Below are 4,601 nucleotides of genomic sequence, written 5' to 3' on the forward strand. Positions count from 1 at the left end.
TTTCATCATCTTCACCATTTTCCACCATTTTCCACCAGATGCACCCATGTGCACTCCCACCCACTTCTGACCACTCCACACACTTCCATGGCCACTTTTCTCCATTTTCACCATTTTCCACCAGATGCACCCATGTGCACTCCCACCCACTTCTGACCACTCCACACACTTCCAAGGCCACTTTTCATCATCTTCACCATTTTCCACCAGATGCACTCAGGTGCACTCCCACCCACTTCTGACCACTCCACACACTTCCATGGCCACTTTTCATCATCTTCACCATTTTCCACCATTTTCCACCATTTTCCACTAGATGCACTCAGGTGCACTCCCACCCACTTCTGACCACTCCACACACTTCCATGGCCACTTTTCATCATCTTCACCATTTTCCACCAGATGCACCCACTTCTGACCACTCCACACACTTCCATGCCCACTTTTCATCATCTTCACCGTTTTCCACCAGATGCCACCAGATGCACCCAGGTGCACTCCCACCCACTCCCACCCACTTCTGACCACTCCACACACTTCCATGGCCACTTTTCATCATCTTCACCATTTTCCACCATTTTCCACCAGATGCACCCAGGTGCACTCCCACCCACTTCTGACCACTCCACACACTTCCATGGCCACTTTTCATCATCTTCACCATTTTCCACCAGATGCACCCAGGTGCACTCCCACCCACTTCTGACCACTCCACACACTTCCATGGCCACTTTTCATCATCTTCACCATTTTCCACCAGATGCACCCATGTGCACTCCCACCCACTTCTGACCACTCCACACACTTCCATGGCCACTTTTCATCATCTTCACCATTTTCCACCAGATGCACCCAGGTGCTCTCCCACCCACTTCTGACCACTCCACACACTTCCATGGCCACTTTTCATCATCTTCACCATTTTCCACCATTTTCCACCAGATGCACTCAGGTGCACTCCCACCCACTTCTGACCACTCCACACACTTCCATGGCCACTTTTCCTCATCTTCACCATTTTCCACCAGATGCACCCAGGTGCACTCCCACCCACTCCCACCCACTTCTGACCACTCCACACACTTCCATGGCCACTTTTCATCATCTTCACCATTTTCCACCATTTTCCACCAGATGCACCCAGGTGCACTCCCACCCACTTCTGACCACTCCACACACTTCCATGGCCACTTTTCTCCATCTTCACCATTTTCCACCAGATGCACCCATGTGCACTCCCACCCACTTCTGACCACTCCACACACTTCCATGACCACTTTTCATCATCTTCACCATTTTCCACCATTTTCCACCAGATGCACTCAGGTGCACTCCCACCCACTTCTGAGCACTCCACACACTTCCATGGCCACTTTTCATCATCTTCACCATTTTCCACCATTTTGCACCAGATGCACCCAGGTGCACTCCCACCCACTTCTGACCACTCCACACACTTCCATGGCCAGTTTTCTCCATCTTCACCATTTTCCACCAGATGCACCCATGTGCACTCCCACCCACTTCTGACCACTCCACACACTTCCAGGGCCACTTTTCATCATCTTCACCATTTTCCACCATTTTCCGCCAGATGCACTCAGGTGCACTCCCACCCACTTCTGACCACTCCACACACTTCCATGGCCACTTTTCATCATCTTCACCATTTTCCACCAGATGCACCCAGGTGCACTCCCACCCACTTCTGACCACTCCACACACTTCCATGGCCACTTTTCATCATCTTCACCATTTTCCACCATTTTCCACCAGGTGCACCCAGGTGCACTCCCCCCCACTTCTGACCACTTTCACCCACTTCCATGGCCACTTTTCTCCATCTTCACCATTTTCCACCAGATGCACCCATGTGCACTCCCACCCACTTCTGACCACTCCACACACTTCCATGGCCACTTTTCATCATCTTCACCTTTTTCCACCATTTTCCACCAGATGCACCCATGTGCACTCCCACCCACTTCTGACCACTCCACACACTTCCATGGCCACTTTTCATCATCTTCACCATTTTCCACCAGATGCACCCAGGTGCACTCCCACCCACTTCTGACCACTCCACACACTTCCATGGCCACTTTTCATCATCTTCACCATTTTCCACCAGATGCACCCAGGTGCACTCCCACCCACTTCTGACCACTCCACACACTTCCATGGCCACTTTTCATCATCTTCACCATTTTCCACCATTTTCCACCAGATGCACTCAGGTGCACTCCCACCCACTTCTGACCACTCCACACACTTCCATGGCCACTTTTCATCATCTTCACCATTTTCCACCAGATGCACCCAGGTGCACTCCCACCCACTCCCACCCACTTCTGACCACTCCACACACTTCCATGGCCACTTTTCATCATCTTCACCATTTTCCACCAGGTGCACCCAGGTGCACTCCCACCCACTTCTGACCACTTCCACCCACTTCCATGGCCACTTTTCTCCATCTTCACCATTTTCCACCAGATGCACCCATGTGCACTCCCACCCACTTCTGACCACTCCACACGCTTCCATGGCCACTTTTCATCATCTTCACCATTTTCCACCAGATGCACCCATGTGCACTCCCACCCACTTCTGACCACTCCACACACTTCCATGGCCACTTTTCTCCATCTTCACCATTTTCCACCAGATGCACCCATGTGCACTCCCACCCACTTCTGACCACTCCACACACTTCCATGGCCACTTTTCATCATCTTCACCATTTTCCACCATTTTCCACCAGATGCACTCAGGTGCACTCCCACCCACTTCTGACCACTCCACACACTTCCATGGCCACTTTTCATCATCTTCACCATTTTCCACCATTTTCCACCATTTTCCACTAGATGCACTCAGGTGCACTCCCACCCACTTCTGACCACTCCACACACTTCCATGGCCACTTTTCATCATCTTCACCATTTTCCACCAGATGCACCCACTTCTGACCACTCCACACACTTCCATGCCCACTTTTCATCATCTTCACCGTTTTCCACCAGATGCCACCAGATGCACCCAGGTGCACTCCCACCCACTCCCACCCACTTCTGACCACTCCACACACTTCCATGGCCACTTTTCATCATCTTCACCATTTTCCACCATTTTCCACCAGATGCACCCAGGTGCACTCCCACCCACTTCTGACCACTCCACACACTTCCATGGCCACTTTTCATCATCTTCACCATTTTCCACCAGATGCACCCAGGTGCACTCCCACCCACTTCTGACCACTCCACACACTTCCATGGCCACTTTTCATCATCTTCACCATTTTCCACCAGATGCACCCATGTGCACTCCCACCCACTTCTGACCACTCCACACACTTCCATGGCCACTTTTCATCATCTTCACCATTTTCCACCAGATGCACCCAGGTGCTCTCCCACCCACTTCTGACCACTCCACACACTTCCATGGCCACTTTTCATCATCTTCACCATTTTCCACCATTTTCCACCAGATGCACTCAGGTGCACTCCCACCCACTTCTGACCACTCCACACACTTCCATGGCCACTTTTCATCATCTTCACCATTTTCCACCAGATGCACCCAGGTGCACTCCCACCCACTTCTGACCACTCCACACACTTCCATGGCCACTTTTCATCATCTTCACCATTTTCCACCATTTTCCACCAGATGCACCCAGGTGCACTCCCACCCACTTCTGACCACTCCACACACTTCCATGGCCACTTTTCTCCATCTTCACCATTTTCCACCAGATGCACCCATGTGCACGCCCACCCACTTCTGACCACTCCACACACTTCCATGACCACTTTTCATCATCTTCACCATTTTCCACCATTTTCCACCAGATGCACTCAGGTGCACTCCCACCCACTTCTGAGCACTCCACACACTTCCATGGCCACTTTTCATCATCTTCACCATTTTCCACCATTTTGCACCAGATGCACCCAGGTGCACTCCCACCCACTTCTGACCACTCCACACACTTCCATGGCCAGTTTTCTCCATCTTCACCATTTTCCACCAGATGCACCCATGTGCACTCCCACCCACTTCTGACCACTCCACACACTTCCAGGGCCACTTTTCATCATCTTCACCATTTTCCACCATTTTCCGCCAGATGCACTCAGGTGCACTCCCACCCACTTCTGACCACTCCACACACTTCCATGGCCACTTTTCATCATCTTCACCATTTTCCACCAGATGCACCCAGGTGCACTCCCACCCACTTCTGACCACTCCACACACTTCCATGGCCACTTTTCATCATCTTCACCATTTTCCACCATTTTCCACCAGGTGCACCCAGGTGCACTCCCCCCCACTTCTGACCACTTTCACCCACTTCCATGGCCACTTTTCTCCATCTTCACCATTTTCCACCAGATGCACCCATGTGCACTCCCACCCACTTCTGACCACTCCACACACTTCCATGGCCACTTTTCATCATCTTCACCTTTTTCCACCATTTTCCACCAGATGCACCCATGTGCACTCCCACCCACTTCTGACCACTCCACACACTTCCATGGCCACTTTTCATCATCTTCACCATTTTCCACCAGATGCACCCAGGT

The sequence above is a fragment of the Anastrepha ludens genome, chromosome 4, assembly GCF_028408465.1.
Source record: "Anastrepha ludens isolate Willacy chromosome 4, idAnaLude1.1, whole genome shotgun sequence".
NCBI classification, from domain to species: domain Eukaryota; kingdom Metazoa; phylum Arthropoda; class Insecta; order Diptera; family Tephritidae; genus Anastrepha; species Anastrepha ludens.